This window comes from Microcebus murinus, chromosome 6 (genome assembly GCF_040939455.1).
Source record: "Microcebus murinus isolate Inina chromosome 6, M.murinus_Inina_mat1.0, whole genome shotgun sequence".
In the NCBI taxonomy this organism is placed as follows: domain Eukaryota; kingdom Metazoa; phylum Chordata; class Mammalia; order Primates; family Cheirogaleidae; genus Microcebus; species Microcebus murinus.
The window spans coordinates 14,634,745-14,654,924 of NC_134109.1; the positions used below are offsets into that span (position 1 = coordinate 14,634,745).

Sequence of the window (20,180 nt, forward strand, 5' to 3'; positions counted from 1 at the left end):
ACCCAGAGCCTAGAACAGTACCTTGCTCAACATGTGATGCCTACACATCTGCACGAATGAGCAAATGACAGTTTCTTTTGACTAGAACCTCTTCTGGTGTGCTCTGGCTTTGAGAAATGGCTCACCACCAGCGTTTCTTTTCAGCTTCTCATCGCCTCCTCTTGGTGCTAAGATTGCTTTGAGCCGAGCACACGCAACATTTGAAGGCCACATGCATGGTGTGACTATAAAGTAATTAGACCAGTTTTCAACAAAGGGATCAAATGAACTCATCAAGTAAGTTTTGCATGAATCCTTCCAACTATTTCTCCAGGAAGGTCGTACCATTTTCCAATTTTATCGCCATACCTTATGAATTGCACAAGAAAAGGAATGAGTCACTTTTCAGAATAAAATGGTTTCGTCTTTTCAGTTAAATGTCACCCAGCCCTTCACCTGGTGGCATTTTGGTGGGTTGGGAGACACCATTAGAGAAGTTACGTTTCCTTTCAGCAGAGGGGAGGAGGGAAGGGATGGCCACAAACAGAACCGAGTGGTGACTCTACCAAGGGTGCAGGAGGGCTGACCCCCATCAGAGCTCCCGTGGTCACCAGGTCTGGACAGAGACTCCCTGGGTCTCACTAATAGGCCACCCTGCATCTGAAACACCTTGAGTTTCCAGGGTTTTCGAGGCCCTTCAGCACTGGGGCTGCACATAAAAACTCAAGTTCGACTTGAGAAAACCTTCCTCCTCCATGTATAAAGTAGGGTTGGTTCTTAATCTCTGACAAAAAGCAAAAAGGTGTATGTGTGACAAGGGGCATTGCTCAGCCTCACAGTTTTAAGTCTTCTGCCTGCCAGCTTTAAGTCTGGCGGCCCCAGGACGGAAATCTGACCCAGGTGTGTCTCACTCGCCATCTTTCTCATTTCATGGAGACTAACATTCTTCCAACAAGCCTCATATTTCCCTGCTGGTGACTTGCTACTGATGAAGAAACCTACCTGCATTTTTGCTTTGGATATTTCACTTTCCACAATACTTACAGAGAAATCGTTGGGAGGCCAGGTGGTGCACTCAAAAAAGCAGGGCTTGTTGTGAGTGGAGACTGAGGTCTGGATTCCAGCTGCTCTGCTCATCAGCTGTGTGATTCTGCACAAGTCACTTCACCTTTCAGGACGTCCACTTTCCCATTCGAAAATTGGGGCTATCTATTTCCTCACAGACATGCGGTAGAGATCACACGAGATGTATGTGTGAGCGCTCGGAAGATTGACAAGTGTAACATGTTACAACTAGTTCTTTGCGTGCATAAAAGGCGTCAGAAAAGGTGCCTTTGATGTTTAATTAATACTAAAAATCTTCCATTACATTTATTTAGCTAAAATTGGAAAGGGGGAGGACAAGGGTACTTTTCAAAGGGACTTTTTTTTTCTGCTCCAAAAATAGAATTCAGAAAGCACATATTTGATTTTCCTTTTGGTGTAGACCACTGCACCGTTGTCATTAGCAGTTTTACGGAATTGTGACCTTCAAACTTGGTGATATCAAAGACTGAAAGAACACTCCCAGTCTTGAAGCCTTTCAAACAGGCTTTTCAAACTCAAGCACTTTTATTTTGAATTAAGAGCTAATAGAATTGTCCTCTTAATTGAGCACTTGCAAGATTAAAAGTTGCTTTCCAGGTGGGCTGCAGTAAATGAATGTGCCAAGAGGTTGCTGAAAGCCCTTTTGGGGGCAAAGGAGGAAGAAACTGATCTGAGTTCTTGTAACAAACACCCTCTGCTCTGTTGCGAAAGAGAAACCTAGAACATACAGGCTTCCTAATTGTACATGAGCTGATTTGTGTATAAATCTGAGATCATAATTTACTTTCACTTTACTGATTTTGTGAATTTTCGCATTTGTTTTAATTTGTAATTAAGTTTTCTCTATGAGGCACACCATATGCCACCATTAATTCTTTCTCGTTGATTTCTTAGGCGATACATGAGTGCATATTTTGATGCAATTTCTGAGGTCTTTTGAAAATCAAATGACGACGTGTTTAGCCATATGGGGCTTTGTTATTTAAAACAGCATATTATAATGTAAGAGAAAGCAAAATGCAAAAAGGACCTGTCAACAGGGGGGGAAATATTGGAAAACTGTTTAAAACATTGTTTTGAACCCACACATTTTCAACCTTTTTTTTTTTTTTTTTTTTTGGTCTTTTCCCGCGTTCTATTTTTGAGATCTCCCCTCCTTGATCCCACACCGTGCCTCGCCTCCCGTGAACGCCCAGTGTCCCGAGTGCACGGGGCAGAGCTCCGCATGCCCGGTGACGCCCTGGGTTCCATGCTGGGGCTGCACACCCTAAACATCTGCCTCCTGAGTTCAGGGGTGGCCGGCGGGGCTTTTCTTCCCATCCCTCGTGCAAGGATTCGACACCGAGCCCCAGTTCGCCCCGCGCACGCCGCGGCCGCCGCGGAGCTGGGGCCGGCGGGTCTGCCCCGGCGCGCGGGGGGCTCCGCGCGGCTCCCGCGCTGCCTGCCGTGCGCGCGGGCTGCAGACCGGGCCGCGGGGCGGGCGGGCGCGCGGCGCGCACTAGGACCCAGCAGGGCTCCGGGCCCGGGTGGGAGCCGCGCCGCCGACCCCGGGCGCAGGACCGGGTTCCGGCCGCGATCGCTGCAGCTCGGCCGGGCACGGCGCGACCCGGCGGCCGGGCCACCCGCCAGTCCACGCCGCCGCAGCCCCCCATGCGGCCGCGAGAAGCAGCGGGGGGGCCGGCGATCGAAGGTAACGAAAATGGGGCTCATTTCCTGCCTCCCGATCCGCTCGTGTTTAGCTTTGTCATGAGAAGCCCTCCGAGCCCAGCCTGCTGCATTTTGGGGCACCCTTTGATTTTTTTTTTTTTAAGGTGTCCGCCCCCTTCTTTCCACCTGGTTTCAGATTGATTTATAGCCTGCAGCCCAAATGAGAAAGCTCCAGCAATGGCAAGTTGCTTATTTTCATTAGTTTTGTCTCAAAAGTAAGTTCATTAAAAAAAAAAAAAAAGTTTCTCAGGAATTTGTGGATAGTTGTTTTTTAAAAAAAAAAAATTTTTTTTTTTAAAAATTGCAGACAAATGGATATTTATAAAAATGATCAAATAAGGGATGTGATTCTGTTAATTACTCCTAGGGAAGCCCACTTTTGTGGGCTGCCCAGGCGTTACTTTTATTTTCGAGGAAGAAACGTGTGAAATGTGGAGTTTGGGTGGGCAGAGTTTACAGCATTGCTGTCGCAACTGTTTTGCTATCAATTATGAACAGAGTGTCAAACCTACAGGCAGTTTAAACCTCTTTTCAGATTCTGTAACTGGTTATCCTGATATGACATAGACAGATGAGAGTTTCTGTTGAGGGCAGTGAGAATATTTCTCTTTTTTGCAGAAACATTGTTTTGAGGAGAAAACCGTGATTACCGGCTGGGGAGGCTAAAGAGACTATTTTTCATGCTTTGTTTATACTCCGGGAATGACATTTGGCGAAGGGAAACATAATCTTTCTCAGGAGCTTTTAATTGTGGGGTTATTAATTTATTTAATTTATTAGTTTCAATTGGTTGGGCTCAGGGAGCCCTTCGTCACAGGCTGTGCTTAAGGTGACACATTTGCTAGCAGTTGGGACACATGATTGCAAATGTAAAATGTGCCTCATCTGAAAGGACTGGTCTGCTGGAAGCTCCCATGTGGAGCTGTCGTAGGCAGGGTGCGACCGGCTCATTGAGGAAAAAGGGAATCGTTTTCCTTAGCTAAGGAAGACATCCTGTTATATTCCTTTTGTTCCCTGTTTTTCATTGATCGCCAAGCTCTGCCTTAGAGAGGAGAGCAGCCCAGAGGGTGCAGAGCTCTGAAGACTGCACGAATGACTACAGCCCACTTTAACTCTCCTGCTGATTGGTCAGTTAGATTGAGACTTATGAAAACAGTCACCCAGACCCTTTTTTTTAAAAAAAATTGTGCTGTAAATTCACATTAGCCTTCTCGTGCACAGATTTCTGCAAGGTCGATTTTTTTAATTCTGGTGCAGTTCGTTCGAGATATCTTTATGTTTAATTTTTTGTTGTTGTTGTTTCTATCCAGATAAAGTAGGCCATTTTGGTGACAAATTTCTTTGCAGATGTCAGCTACTAGCTTACATGTATGTAGACCTATCACTTTACAATACATTCTCAATGATTTCTGCTCTTAAGTTGTAGAATGCAAAGTTGTTCAACTTGGAATAATTTTTCCTAACCATTTTTTGATCTGAGTATTTAAATAGCACCATCAGCAGATGGATGCTTAACTGTATCATTACTTTGATAATTTAAGTGCCTTGTGCATTAGCATGTTTCATGCACTAAATCTAAGTGTGTGACAGAGATAGAACAAGACAATAAAGAGCAAACAATCAAAATCAGCTTGCACACTATTATAAGAAATTGTGGCATCTGCTTTGAGGAGAATGCATTTCACATCCAAGAAAAAGGGCATTCTTCACCATGTAAGAATATGAATTAGTAAACATTTTGAAATGTTGTATCAATGAGACGAAATATAAAGCCCGTGAACATTTTCATTTGAGCCTTTAAAGTGCTTTCATTAAAGAAGCACTGTCCCAGAAGTTGTTAAATGTATAAACACTTTTCTGATTGGCTTAAAAATTTAGACACAGGAAGTGGATTGTATCTAATAACCCATGAGTGGAGACATGGTTGTCATGGAAACCGAGAGGAGTAACCCCACCCCCCCCTACCACACAGACATACTCTACCATGACCACCACTTAAAAAAAAAAAACAAAAACAAAACCTGCATGTCATCACAGATGCCTGGAGAACATGTTGGCTTCTGTAAGCTTTCCCACAGCATCTGTTGAAACCTGAGACCGCGCCTGTCAAATCAAGGTCATTTTACAACAACAACCAAAAGTGTAGTCTCTTAGATTTCGTAACTGTATTTGTATTGAAAATATTTGAGGAAAGAGCCTTAAAGCAAGGATGAGCACCCTTGCTTACTTTGCATTTTGCTACCTCTGAGTTCGTGCAAGGGAAAGCTAAGATGAATGTATTTGAGCACCTGATTGTGGAATCAAACTGACTCGTATGGCTGCTGTTAGAACAAAACTCTTCTTAGAGCCACAAAGAATAGAATGTTACCTGTGGATGAAGAGTCATCTGGGGAAGGTATAATAAGTCATTTCTGTTTGCAAGAAGGTTCAAAGTTGAACTGAAGCAATTGAACTTAAGCACTTGCGGCATTTTGGAACCCTGCTCTGAGGCTGCAAGTGTAGGGAAAACTGGAGACTTGTCTGGTGCTTTGGGAAGTATAAGGCAGGGTGTTTTCAGTAGCTGAGCAGGGAAAGGAAAAAACTCCTAAATGGAAGTAAGAGCTGTTTCAAAACTGCAATTATTATTATTATTATTATTCAGTTGACTTAGAAAAGCTTCCTCTTTTGAGGATGAGGAAGAGTGCTTTGGTTTTTAGAATAATCGAGAGGTTTCCAAAATCAAAGTTGCAAATGTTTCTACTATGTTGGTAATGGTTTCCCTGAGGAATGTAAAGAAAGAAGAAAAGTTTGGAGGTTGCCCCACCCCCACCCCCACCCCATTCATTTTGCTAACTGGAAAGTGACCAAAGAGGCCCTGTCCTAAATTTTGACTTTGAGGATCAACACTGAACCTTGTAAATATAAAGCAAATGCATTTCTTACACTTTTCTGATTTTGTCAATGGCAAGCTTCAAATTTTAAGTTCTTGATATTTATTTAGAAATGTCTTCCTTCCAACCCTGGTGATTTATAGCATTGTATTGCTTTATCTTAGTTGAAAATGGTCAGTTTTAAAACTTATTCAATTAACAGTTTGATCAAAGATTTTTTTTTAAAGCAGCAAATTTCCCTTGTTTTTGTGAACTAATTGGGAGGGGCAGGGAGGAGTCCTAACTCTATTTTAATGTTTATTTAATAACCTGCATCTACCTCATAGGAAATACAGACTTAGAAGCTGCATAGCATTGTTTGGATGATTTAGCATGTATTTCATTATCCCGTGTTGTCAAATATTTAACTGATTGGGACTTGGTGAAGAAGATAAGTTTAATGCCATACTGGTCTCTTTTAGCAAAGAATTTCCTGTAGGGAGCTTTCTTATCTGCAAGTGTGTTCATTGGCAGGAAATATGTCAGATGCTTGTTTTTACAAACTGAAGGAAATGAATGGGATTTGTTGGTTTCTAGAATCTACCCTCATTCTCTATTGTCTTTCAAATAATTTACTCAGAAAGTTTAATTTCTAAAGAGACTTTTGAGGAGTACAATTAATTCACTCTAAATCTTTGGCATTGCTGTTTATTTCTTTTTGACTTGGGATTAGAAAAGCTGATTGCTATACTACCATGTACAATGTATTTTACCAAGACAAATTAACAAGATGTTCAATAAAATTCCAATTCATTTTCACTTGTCAGATGGTTACTCACATATTTACTGAAGCTGGCATTTTTGGGTGGCTATGCCAAATTTCTAATAATTGTTCTGGAATACTAACCAAATGGCAGTGTCAATTTTGGATTAGTGTGGAGAGGTAAAGGGAGAGAGAGGGAGAGGCGGCTTTATTCTTCTCTTTGCTTGAAACAAAAGGTCCATAAAGAATACATGTCAGGTATATGCCACCAGCCTTGCTGAGGGCAAAAATAAATGAATGAATGAATCAAAAGTTGGAGATGAATAAGCCAATGCCACTTTAGAGTACATATGAGAAAAAGAAATCTTAACTTTGAAAGGATTTACTGTGTAAAAGTCTGGATTATTTTTTGGATATTGAAGATAAGAGTATTTCACTGCTTCAATTCATGTATATTTCAAAACCAGGAAGAGGGAGAAAGGGCAAGCTTCTTTACAGGAAAATAAGTATATAAACCTCCATTTGCAGGGAACCCTGGTGAGGGCGGTTAGGAGTGCCCAAGGGAGAGAGAACCATTTATTGCAATGGTTTTCACACATTTTTGTAGACATCATTTTTGTTTTTATATTTGGCACCAGATGAAATCTTATGCAAGACCCTAATATATGAGTCAAATAAAAACAGAGCTTTCTGGAGGAGCTAGGAGCCCAGCTATTTCCCTGGGCTGTGCCTGGGGCACACCCTGGAACCCTAGTACCCCTGTGAACACACTTTGAAAACCATTGCTTTAAAAATATTCTCTAAAGAAGACCTGAGGGGATTGCTTGCAGAGTCCTGGAACATCTTAGCTAAAGAGAGAACTTTTGCCTTGACAATTTATGAGGACACTTGTGCTCATGGTGAGTAGCAAAAAGGTAGCAATTAGGTATGTAATACAGTGTACCTTAAGAAGCTGATATGCGTGTAGAAAGAGATAGGTCCACTCACAAGGGTGAAAAAGCCCTGGTCATTATCCAGTCAATAATGAGAAAAGGGGAAAGGATATTTTTTAGGGGTTCCTTATAAACCAGGACTCCTTTTCCTTATAAATTATAGGAATATCACATGCACATGTTTGAGATTAGTTGGTTGCAATCTTACTGGAATGCACCACCTTAGGATCTGTTCTGTCACTGTTTTTCTATTAGTCCGTGAAAATAATTTCATATTAAGGATCATTTGTAAAATGAAAGCGTGCCAAGCTATATAAATCTGCTTGGCAGACTCAGTAGTGTTTTGAGTGTTGAATAAAATGATAACACACAGATGATATTTGAATGTCATCAAATATATTCACATTATCTCCTCTGTTATGAGATTGTACTGAAGTGGCAGTATTGAGACTGGGCTCAGTTCTTCCCTTTAGATCACAGAAGCTACCAGTATTAAGGATTTCTAGGGGTGGCAGACAGAGGAATCCCATTTAGTTCCACGCTTGATTTTCACGATCACTTGATTCATGTATGCATGAGTACTGAGGTAAGGAGAGATCAGCAGAGACTTCAGGCAAACTGTAGTAGAATTGTGCTGCCATGGCCAACCTCCCTGCATTGTTTCTTTTTGTTTGTTTGTTTGTTTTGTTTTGTTTTGTTTTTTGAGACAGAGTCTCGCTCTGTTGCCCAGGCTAGAGTGAGTGCCGTGGCGTCAGCCTAGCTCACAGCAACCTCAAACTCCTGGGCTCAAGCGATCCTTCTGCCTCAGCCTCCTGAGTAGCTGGGACTACAGGCATGCGCCACCATGCCCAGCTAATTTTTTCTATATATATTAGTTGACCAATTAATTTCTTTCTATTTATAGTAGAGACGGGGTCTCGATCTTGCTCAGGTTGGTTTCGAACTCCTGACCTCAAGCAATCTGCCCACCTCGGCCTCCCAGGGAGCTAGGATTACAGGCGTGAGCCACCGCGCCGGGCCTGCATTGTTTCTTGAAGGCAGCACAGTTGAGAAGTCTATGGCAGTAGAAAGGATAGACCGCTGTCTACATTGTCCTACTTCTTTCATTGTGCTCGCTGTGTTTCCACTACCTGCATGGGGTTAGAGATGGAGATTAGAATAGTATAATAAGTATTCCAGAAAGCCTCAGATCCTCCAACGATTTGTGCTGGAGGCTTAAACTTCTATAAGCACAAAATAGTTGTGGTAGTAGACGAAAATGATTATGGTTAACTTTATTTATTGAATTGTGTGGACTACAGCTTTTCATGTTTAGGCTGTGTAAAGCGATCTCATTCCTCCTCCCACCTGCGTTTTGAAGAAGAACAAGTATGTACAGCCATAGAAAGCCAACAGAACTATCTCAAGGCATATTCAGGATAACAGAGCAGCACTTCTTTGGGAGTGAGCATTAAACAAACGCCCATGTTCTTGGGGACTATCTTTTTTGAACCGAAGGACGCATGCCAGTTCCCAGGACATTGCCGAAGTTGCTAAGGGAGAACTTATCCACTTGTACAGTGTGTGCCTACTACCTTCGCAGAGGTTCAGAGAGTAGCAAGTCCCACTTGGAGAAGGATTTTAGTATATTATACAAGTTTAGATTTTAGATAATCTAGCAGTGCAATTTCTTTGCACTCTGAAATGTTCTGATTCAGCAAACTTAATACTTTTGTAGCCTTTAAAATGAAAACAATTACTATATAATGACTACTTGATAAATGTCTCTAAATTAAGACCATCATATTGTTTCTTATGACCATAATAGATTTAGCACTTAGAATGGTCTCTTGAAAAAGAAATTAAGTTGCTCTGAGTAAGTTTGGCAGTGTTGGGTGATATAGACAAATTACATCTTACATTATCTTATTTGATTCTCATATTAATAATATTACTAATAATAACTATGATAATGTACATTAATGTCCCATTCTATAGGTAAAGAAATCAAGGGAACTACATTCCTAGAGCCATACATTCCTTGGTAGCTAACTAGTTCTCACCCTTAAGTCTCCTGACTCCAAATTCCAGGCTTTTTCTACCCCACTTACTGCCTCACAACTGACTGTTTCTATTCCAGGGCTGAACACTTCCCCTTCCACTCCTGGAAATGGAGTCCCCTCCTAGGAAAATTGCAGGGTGGGAAGGGAAATATTTGCTGTGATTCTGGCTAGAAATAGGATTTTGCTTCTTGACATTCTGTGTCCCACATTTGGCCATTAGTGGTAACAGGGACTTTTTGGTCGTTGTCAGTGATTATTGTACTTCATCTGTCTTCATCTTTTGGATTTCCCTTCATTTGCCTCTGAGCACATTCACCTACTTGGTCAATGAAAGGTCATAACCACAGGTATATGATTTTCCTGAATTACCCAAATATTATACTAAGTCTAACTGTTGGTGGCATCGTTAACTCACAAAAACAGATTTCCTAGACAACACTCCCTTTTATAATTGGTATGAACTACTCAACAAACTCAAGGGTGCAATTACAGTGACATCTGCTTGATTTCTTTCAGAATAAAAAAAATTGTCTTAACTCATCAGATTAGCATAATGTCCAGGATCTCCCTTTGGGGCCCCTCATACCTCTAAACCATAAATCCCATATCAATTTATAGAGACCAAGTTGAGGAGGGCTTCAGTTTGACTTCCACATCTAGGCAGGGAGCTCTGCTCTTGCACTAGTGGAGGGGAAGATTATGAGTCAGATCATCAGCTGGGCATCCTAGCATGCCTCGTTCATACAACCAGTTGGAACTAGCAATGGAACAGATGTAGACACGTTCAGTGAAGTATGTCTGCTACTTTCTAATTCTCTTGAAGAGTTCAGGTGAATGATGAACTTGATGGAACTAATTCATATTTCACAGGTGTGATTTCACATATTTCATATGTATGAAATCATTTTAAAGAATTGATTGAAGGAAGTGCTAAAAGACATATGCACAAATTTGGGAAAACAAATCATCCACTCTTTCATTCAGGGAACAGTTATTGACCACCTACTGTATACCAAGAACTGGTGATAGGGATACAGGGATGAAGAAATCACCCCCAGGCAGCCCTACCACCTGTTCTGTAACTCCAACTGGCTTCTTGACTTTCATATTCTAAGTGGATATAGATAGATTAAAGTGACACCCTCCTGAGCTATATACCCTGGGAGTATTATGTGTTTTGTTTTAGTTGGGAAGCAGATCCTCCAAGGAGGATTCAAAAGTGGATAGTTTAATTGGGTTGAAGATCCTAGGAAGATAGCAGTAGGGGTTAGGGTGGGAGACGAGGAGGAGAAGTCAGCCAGTGGTGTGTTGTCCTTCCAGATATCACTGTGGGCAGCAGAGCTCAGCCCCACTAGGACATGTCAATTGCAGTCACTGGTTGAGGACTGCTCACCGGGGACATCGATCCCAGCACTTGAGGTCTGCATGCAAGCTGACAGAGCAGAATTCAGCCAGAGAAGGTTCTCGGAGACTTCTTGATGTCCTTGGTGGCAGTTGGGTGTTGGGCTGGTGTGCACTGAGATGACAAGGCCTGAAAGCAATGTGGCTGGGGCATCAGCAGCTTCTTCGACCGTTCTGTGTTCTTTAGCTCCTTCTACAGTCTTGGAACTAAATATATGTCTTAGAATAATCATCTTTTTTTTTTTTTTTTGAGACAGAGTCTTGCTTTGTTACCCAGGCTAGAGTGAGTGCCATGGCGTCAGCCTAGCTCACAGCAACCTCAAACTCCTGGGCTCAAGCAATCCTGCTGCCTCAGCCTCCCGAGTAGCTGGGACTACAGGCATGCGCCACCATGCCCGGCTAATTTTTTCTATATATATTAGTTGGCCAATCAATTTCTTTCTATTTTATAGTAGAGACGGGGTCTCGCTTTTGCTCAGGCTGGTTTCAAACTCCTGACCTCCAGCAATCTGCCTGCCTCGGCCTCCCAGAGTGCTAGGATTACAGGCGTGAGCCACCACGCCCGGCCAATAATCATCATTTTTAAATAGTTCTTTGAGCCTCAAAATGAATGAAGATCTTGGGAGAGTAGTTTTTCAGTTTAAAAAAATATGGGCATAAGTTCAGAATTTGAAGTATTCAAGCAGAATAAGGGCACTCACTTTTTGTTTTTCTTCCCCTCTCTCTGTTATAGCCATTACACTTGTTTCCCAGGTTACAAAACTTGGACACCTAATAGTTTTACATCCCACGTATCTAATTGTTCACCAGGGCTCCTTGTTATTTTTTTGAAATCCACCTCATTTTCATTTTGATGCTGAAGCTTTGCTCCAAGACTACTGCAAGTGATTTTGAGGCTGCTCTGTGCTCTCTGGCTCCTTTCTTCTATATCCCTGAAGACCTCTGTCCCTATAACTTTCTCACAATATGGGCTTGGAAGCTACACTTCCTGTTTTCAAACCCTGTCCATGCCACTTACAGCTGTGTGACTTTAGGCAAGTTACTTCAGCTAAGACTCGAGTCTTAGGTAATATTTCCATAAGTACTGTGGAAATAAAACTCAGTAATGTGGAAATCCTGAAAGGATTATTGGGAGGGCTAAATCATAGAGTCCCTGAAAAGCACTTGGCACAGAGCCTGGCATGTAGTTACAGCTCAGACTGTTGTAGCTATTTTTATTGTTGTTAATGTTGTTGTTATGGCCCTCATCTACTAAGAACCGAGGATGGCTCCCTGTTGCACACCTTACCAAGTCTGCCCCTCTCCGCCTAATTTTCAAGTTCTTTTATAACCTGGTCCTACTCATTCCTGTTCAGGGGATGCCCCAGAACCTGCTCAGGGTTTATTCATCCCTGAGCTTGCTGTGGCCCTCCAGCTCCCCTGCCTTTGTGCGTATTGTCCCCTGGCCACCATGTTCCTCTTCCTCCATGTTGCAGAGTGACTCCTTTCATCCACTTAAAAACTACTTGTTCATTTTGTCCAAAGTGAACCTTCCTCCCCAGCACACACCCATGGATTATCAAGAGAAAGAATGCTAACTTTTGATCACAGCCATTAAAAAAGTTAATTGGATCTGATAATCCAAATAGTCCCTTAAGATAATTCTGCCTTCCTAGGAAAACAGTGCTCATTCCCTAATGTCTCGTCTACCCCACCCCCAATTCTGGGCCCGAGATGGCGTGTGTGTGTTTGTGTGTGTGTGTGTATGTGTGTGTGTGTGTGTGTGTGTGTGTGTGTGTGAGAGAGAGAGAGAGAAGGGGTGTCGAGCTCTGTCTTCCCTTTTTTTTCTCATGGAGGAGGAGCTAACTCAGTGTCCTCAGGCTGGGTGGCCTGTGCTCTCAGGGACTAGGTCTCTTGCCCACTGGGGGCTGCTTGTTCAGCTGTACTAGTAGTGGTTGAAGTCTGTGGTTTTCTAACACATAGTCTGGTCTAATGGTTTTCAAAGACCCGCAGTAAGATACAGATACATTTAATCTGTTGCGGAATTACAGAAAAAATAGATACATTGTACACGAGATTCTAGTTAGCACATGTATGTGTATATGTTTATACATGGGTAGGTGAAACAAAGGTTTCACAAGATGTTATTATTCTTGTTCCACTTGATGTGCTCTGCTCTATTCCATTCTATTTTAGTTCAGGAAAGAAACGCTAGTTGGGACCAAATAAATGACCCACAAAGATGCAAAAAGATGTTAGTCTGATCACTCTCTGGGCTTTATGTGAACCCAGTGTGGCAGTCGCTGCTGACCTGGTCTCACCTTGGCTTCTATTGGCAGCAAACTGAGCGGTAGCCACCCCTCCATCAAGCCTGCTGGCCCGGTGGCCTTTGTGTGTGGTCCCCTCCACTGGCCACTGCAGATCCCGAGCCAGGCTCACTTTGCCCCGGCATCTATCTTCATGCTTTTTCTTGGTTCCAAAAGTGACCGTTCCAATTGACACTCTCATCCATAGTGAATACATGTCTCATTTCATATTTTCACTGACATTTAATATTGTCAGACCTTAACATTTTTTCCAATTTAGTAGGTGTGAAATAATCTCATTCTTATTTTACTTTTTGTTTTCTTGGTTATTTATAAGCTTGAGTATCTCTTCATATGTTTATTGGCCATTCATGTTTGTTCATTTGTGAGGTGTCTGTTTGTCTGTTACATTGCAGTCTGGAGTCCACCAAGAATTGTTTTTTGTGTATAGTGTGACATAGATGTGCAGTTATTTTTTATGCTACATACACATACCCAAATATAATATGTGTATTATAAATATATACATTATAGCTATACAAATATTGTATTAATATATATATATACATCTATTATGTATATATAAACATATATTTTGTGTATAAGTATATGTAAGCCTATAGCTACATCTATATCTATTTATTGATTTGTTGACATTTACATAGATACTTAATTGATTTAAGTACACTTTTTATTGAATTATACATAAAAATGAGCACAAATCTAAAACTCGATAAAAATTTTAAGTCAACATACCCATGTAACCAGCACCTAGATCAATAAATAAAGCATTACCTACACCCAAGAAGTCTCTGTCATGTCCCCAAGCCACTATTCTCTGCAAGGTGACCACTGTCCTGACTTTGAACACCATAGGCTATTATTGCCTGTGTGTGAACTTTATATAAAAGTAATCATATAGTATATTTTGTGTCTGGTTTTTTTTCCTGCTCAGTATGCTTCTGAAAATTAATTTAGGATTGGTTGTTGCATGTAGCAGTGATTTGTTCATTTTCATTGATGTATAGCATTATTTTCCCCCCTTAGTTTATACTATTAGAAATAGTGCTGATATAAACTTTCATATATATATTTTTTAGTGAATATATGCTGGGTCTATACTTAGGGATTAATTGCTGTGTCAAAGGTTATGCATCTGTTCAAGCAATGAAATTGATTTTACATATTGATCTTGTGTCCAGAAGCTCTAAGTTTCTTATTATTTCTATTTTGTTACTGTATTGTAAAATTTTTAGGGCTTTTTGCATAGATAACCCTATTGTTTGCAGATAACGACGGTTGTGTTTCTTTCCAATCCTTATACTTTTATTTCTTTTCCTTTCTTTACTATGCTGGATAGACTCTCTAAAACAGCCCTAAAGAGAGCAGTGATTGGCAGGTCCCTGTGTCTTGTTCATGATCTTACAAGGAATGCCCTCGCTATCCCATCCTGAAGTATGATGTTACCAGAGGTGCTTTGTAGAAACTCTTTATGAAATCCAAGAAGTTCTCTTAAATTTCTCATTTTCTCCAAGTTATGTTCTAGATTATGGTTATTGAATTATATAAAATTTTTCTACATTTATTGAGCTATTTATATATATGACATTCTTCTTTAACGCAGTGAATTATATTAATGGATTTTTAAATATTAAATTAACCTTACATTTCTGGAATAAATCAACTTAGCATCATGTTTACAAAAGTATACATTACTAAGTTTGGTCTAACAGTAATTCTTAGGATTTTTAATATTTCCATTTATGTGTGAGAAGTCCTGTAATTCCCTTTTCTTATCAAATTTTGGTATCAGTGGTTTTTTTTATTCTTTTAAAATAAGTCAAAGAGTTGTTTTTTTTTTTCTGTTGTCTCCAATAGATTGTGTAAGATTAGAATTATGTATTTCTCAAAATGTTTGATAGTAGTCATCTGAGACTGATGTTTTCTTTTAGGAAGATTTGCCACCACTAATTCAATTTCTTTTATAGTAAGACTATTCTGGTGTTCTACTTCTTTCTGAATCCATTTTAGCAATTGAAGCATTTCTAGGAATTTGTATATTTCATCTTGGTTTTACCACTGGGAGGCATAATGATTATTTGTAATAGCGTCTTATTGTTATTTTTATTCTCTGTGCCACCGTAATTATTGTTTCATTCCTCATATCACGTAGATGTTTGCTTACTTCTTCTTGATCAGCATCACCAGAATTCTGTTACTGTTACTGGTCTTTTTTAAAAAACTTAGCTTTTTAGATTTTCTCTGTGGTCTCTCTTTCTGTTTGTATGTTTATTATTTTTTTTACTCTTTTGTGTTTACTGTTTTGTTATTTTTCTAATTTCCTAAGATGGGAGCTTAGTTCATTAATTTTGAAGTTTTCATTTCTAATTTAAAAATATTAATATAAGTGAATATGGGGCCGGGCGCGGTGGCTCACGCCTGTAATCCTAGCTCTCTGGGAGGCCGAGCCGGGTGGATTGCTCAAGGTCGGGAGTTCGAAACCAGCCTGAGCAAGAGCGAGACTCCGTCTCTACTATAAATAGAAAGAAATTAATTGGCCAACTAATATATATAGAAAAAATTAGCTGGGCATGGTGGCACATGCCTGTAGTCCCAGCTACTTGGGAGGCTGAGACAGAAGGATTGCTTGAGCCCAGGAGTTTGAGGTTGCTGTGAGCTAGGCTGATGCCACGGCACTCACTCTAGCCTGGACAACAAAGCGAAACTCTGTCTCAAAAAATATATATATATATAAGTGAATATGAAAATATTAGCTAACATAAAATATATTTTTTCAATGTAAAAATATAATATTCTAAGTACTGAGGTAGCTCTTAGAAGTTTTAATATGTAGCATTTTCATTATTGTTCAATTCTAAATAACTTTTAAATTTATTATGACTTTTTATTTGTCCAATGAGTTATTTAAAAGTGTTTTGTCTCTATTTCTGAACTTATAGTATTTTTCAAGTTATCTTTTTTGTTGTTGATTTCTAATAATTACATTTTGTTCATAGACCATAGTCTCATGGTGCTGACCTTTTGATATTAAGTCAAGCCTGTTAATTGAATTGTTTAAATCTTCTGTATATTTATTGATTCTTTGCTTGATCTATTTTTTATTGATGGAAATATATTAAAGGCTCCCACTAAGATAGTGGATTGTTGTTTTTTCTTGATATATTTTGAAGTTAGATTATTTGTTGTGTACACATTTAGAATTCTTCTATGTTCTTGGAGAATCAAATCTTTTATTTTTGTGAAGTCACGCTCTTTAACTCTTACAATGCGTTTTGTCTTAAGGTGTATTTTGCCTGATGTGAATATAACTAACAATATTAGACAACAGTAGGACATGATCAATTTCCCTCTGATTAATTTTTGATGATATTTGTTTTTTCAAACTCTTTATGTCTTAATATGTAAGATGTGTCTTTTATATATGACATGTAGCTGGATATTGTTTTTATGCAGTCTATAAATAATTATCTTTTAACTGAAATATGTAATGCATTTATATTTATTGTAAATACAGATATAATTAGATTTATGCCTTCATCTTATTTTTCCTTTCCATTTTTTCTACCTCTTCCATCTTTCTTTTCCTTTTATTTCTTGCTTTCTTTTGAATTGGTTAGTTTTTTTCCCCCTTATTTCATATATTATTCTGATGAAAAAGCCCAATTCACAAATCCACAAAGCCCAAAACCCCCAAGCAAAATAAATACATAAAAAGAAATTGACACCTGGACATTTTATAATAAAATCGCAAAATACCAAAAACAAAGAGAGTATCTTGAAATAGTCATAAAGTACACTTGAAGAAAGAAGTTTTACACTCTGTTATGATTCTTTTAGTGGCTCTCTAGAAATTTCATTTCTAGATTATTTTCTCCCATCCAAGGCTCCATGCTGTGTAGCTTCTGAGATCAGACAAGATTGGGCACATTCAGAAGGGTATGGACATAGACTATTTCTAGATCCTTTTCTAGTGGTTCTCTAGAAATTTTAGCATGCATATGATCTAAGCCTAAAGCTAATTAATGTCTTTCCTCTCCTCTCCAACAGTGTAATGACCTTAGACCACTTAATTCCCATCACAGCTCCCTGGACATTAGGTCTCACTTTTGCCCAGTGTTTTAGTTCTATCTTCTTGTGTTTTTTTTTTAATCCCACAGTTTATATATCATCATTATCATTTTAAACTGGAAATGTTTGTTCAGATTTACCCATATATTTACTACATTATTTGCTTATAATTCCTACCCATCCACCTCCCTTCATTACTTCTTTCCTTAAGACTTCATTTAGTGGGGATAAATTGATGGAGAAAACTTTCAGTTACTGTTAATTGGAAAATTTCTACTTTCCCCTAGTTCTTAAAAGAGAATCTTGCTAGGTATAAAATATATTTTTGCTAGGTATAAAATTGTAGTTATTTTCTCTCAGCATATTAAAGATATTCAATTGTTTTCTGACTTCTGCTGAAAAATCAATGCTAAGTTTTATCATTTGTATTGAAGGTACTCTTTCTTCAAGTGTACTTTATGACTATTTCAAGATACTCTCTTTGTTTTTGGTATTTTGCGATTTTATTATAAAATGTCCAGGTGTCAATTTCTTTTTATGTATTTATTTTGCTTGGGGGTTTTGGGCTTTGTGGATTTGTGAATTGGCTTTTTCATCAGTTCTGGGAGATTCTCAGACTATTGTCCCTGCTCTGTAGTTTTTCTGTTCTAATTCTGGATTTCAGATTTAGCATATGTTAGACTTCTGTTCTCTGTCTTCTCTATGTTTTAACCTCTCTTTCATGTTTTCTGTCTCTTATAACACTATGTGCTACAATCTTGATAATTTATTCAGTCTTTTCTCTGCTTTCCTATGTCTACTCTGTCTAATCTCACTCTTTATATAATTGTTTCCTATTACTTAAACATTTACCTTATATTCTGTGTCTGATAATTTTAAAATTTGAAGTCTTTTTTGGTTTAGTTCTACTATCATTTCTGCTGGTTGTTGATCATGGTGCTTTGTTTCTTTGTGTGTGTATGTGTCTTTTGTTTTCCCTTATTTTATTTTACTGTGACTTCTTTTTTTCTTTTTTTGGAGACTTTATCAGTGGATTTGAGTTGATGGTGAGTTTCTCTAGAAGTTGCATTTATTTTGCCAGGTTCCTGGGATCATTACCAACCTGCAAAGTAGGGAGTTTAAATTATCAACTTGAGGGAGGACAAAATAGATAATCAATCCATCCTCCAAACCCATGTGAAGGCTGTCTTGTGATTATAAACTTTTAGTAAAGACTTTGCCCATTTTACTTGGCATTAATGTTTGACATAGGCAGTTTGGGCAGCTTTTTGGAGTTCTGTCTTTAGCTGGGTGCCTCTTATGATACACTCTACCTTGGTGTGTCCTGGCTTTGTTAGTTTCACCAAGTTTGTCTGCTGTCCTGCACATCCTGCTAAGTTGTAAAAACAGAAGCTCAACTTCTCTCAGTTTGTTAGATGCCTTCAAGGTGAAAACTGATGTACGGGTTCTGTTCTGAGTATGCCTTATTTTCTTATTGGCTCATGAATACTTTTCAAACTGTTTTCGAGGAAATATTTTGCCCAGCATTTTTGGTTGTTTTCAATGGGAGGACTGGACAGGGTATTTATTCTGCCATACTGCCAGAAAAGGAACTTCGATCCTTCTTTAATAATATTAATATTCCCTGAAACACATGAATGCTTTTGGCCAACTAGAGTAAAGATCATATGTGGAAAAAGCAATAGAGAAAAAGCACAATCATTATTTTCAAAATATCACTTCCTTCCACACATAGTCAGGTGTATTTTCAGTCCTAACTTATATTAGTTAAGGTAACACTAGCTGCTTCAGCAAACCCAAAATAGTGCAATGCATCAAAACAATAGTTTATTTCTTACATATGCAAAGTGGCTGACCTGATTAGTGGATGCCTCTCTTTCAGGTGATGATTTAGGGAACCAAGCATTTTCCATTTTAGGACTCTGTTATTTTCAACCCATGGCTCCAAGGTCACTGTGCTTGTTCGGATCATACCAGCAAAAAGGGCCAAGGACATGGAGACTCATGAGTAGCTGGTTTTTACTGGCCAGCCTCAGATGCAGCCTGGTTTGCTTCCTTTCTTGTTCCATTAGCTGGTACCTGGTGGCGGCCACATCTGACTGCAGTGGCGGTTGCTGGGAAGCTGGTCTAAGCGTTTGCCCAGGAAGAAGAAACAGGTCTGATGAATACCCAGTCAGTCTCTGCCACCGATTTCTTCTCCAAAACTTCAGCCCACCCTGGCTTCTCACTTTTCTGAGCTCCTAGTTCACTTACAATCAGCACCGTCAAGTTTAGGACTTAATTATCCTGAATTACTTCATGTTTGTAAACTCTAAATCACCAACTGCATAATAAATTCCTTGAAGGTGTGAATGTTGTGCTGGACCTTTGAAAATGTCACCTACCACTCAGTTTTTGAACGCACGGTATACTCTAAAAAACATTCACATCTCTGAATGAATATTCTTGTTCTAAGGAGATACCTGCTAACATAGTAGGGATGCGGTGTTACAGTCTGCCGCTTATTCATTGTATTATTGTTTCAGCTTTTCTTTAGGTTTGAAATTTGCTAAAATAAAAATCTGGAAGAAAAAGCTAAATCTCTGAAGGGAATCAGAGGGGGCCCTATGAATAACATTGGCATCTCCACGGGGGATCAGATTAACACGTCTCAATTGTCTCTTCTGAAATGTTGTGTTGAAATGAGCTTTCTGCTGTCTCTGGATCCTTAAGAGAATTCATCCATCCAGCCTGGAAATATCTAATATCTGTTGAGGTCTACAGAGTACTAGTGCTGATGAGGGGCTGGGCGCAGGGAGTTGAGCAATACAGATAAAACCCTGCCCTTGAGAGGATTAGGGGAAGCCGTGTAGACAAACTACTCTTGAGTGGGCAAAGACCTTTGCAGTTGATTTAGTGACTGATATAGTGGTAGTGAGGCTCTAGGTTATTTGTATGATATGAAAGAAAAAGGTGAGGTGCTGTGTCTTAAGTTCTTTAGGAGAGACTTTGCACTCATTGTGTGTGTGTGTGTGTGTGTGTGCATGTTTGTTTTAGGCCTCACATGA

At 39.4% G+C, this 20,180-nt stretch overlaps 1 protein-coding gene across 4 annotated transcripts in view; it reads left to right on the forward strand.

Moving 5' to 3' along the window:
- Positions 1 to 2,578: 2,578 nt before the first annotated feature.
- The window catches only part of FOXN3 (forkhead box N3), a 379,439-nt gene continuing 361,837 nt past the window's right edge, over positions 2,579 to 20,180 (forward strand). For all 4 annotated transcript variants that reach the window (XM_076003781.1, XM_076003778.1, XM_012773976.3 and 1 more), the window contains exon 1: positions 2,579 to 2,755. The gene's annotated coding sequence lies outside the window, so the exon portion shown is untranslated. The remainder of the gene's footprint in view (positions 2,756 to 20,180) is intronic.